Source organism: Cupressus sempervirens, chromosome 3, assembly GCF_028749045.1.
Source record: "Cupressus sempervirens isolate cs-2001-9-10 chromosome 3, ASM2874904v1, whole genome shotgun sequence".
NCBI lineage: Eukaryota > Viridiplantae > Streptophyta > Pinopsida > Cupressales > Cupressaceae > Cupressus > Cupressus sempervirens.
In genome coordinates this window covers 480,289,350-480,289,823 of record NC_143120.1, presented here as the reverse complement: position 1 = coordinate 480,289,823, position 474 = coordinate 480,289,350, and positions in this window count along the sequence as shown.

Here is a 474-nt window from a genome sequence, read left to right as displayed (position 1 = left end):
TTGACAATATCTATATCTTATTTGTATTTTGTTTAAATTCTATAGAACTTGGATTTCATGCGTTTCATTCCCTAAAACATATATTTTTTAAACCTTAACATCAATCTAATTAATTTTTTTTTCAATATATTTGAAAATTTTTAACATTAAACTAATTCAAATTATTGTTAAATTTTTTTACATTTTAGACACTTTCATAATTTTATTAAGACAGCATAATAATATCAAACTAGTCAACTTAATAAAAAAGTAAATATAATTAACTGAATTTTTTTTCTAAATATAAATAATTTGTTAATCTTCTTTTCTATATGAAAAATAGTAATTTAAAAATATCATAATATAATTTAAAAGTTAAAGCACCCATAGTTTATCATTTACCATGAGCTTTTTTCAATTCCGAGAAGGTCATTCATTAAAAAATCACAAGAAAACAAATTTTCAATATGGCAAACTACTAAACAGCTCAGAACG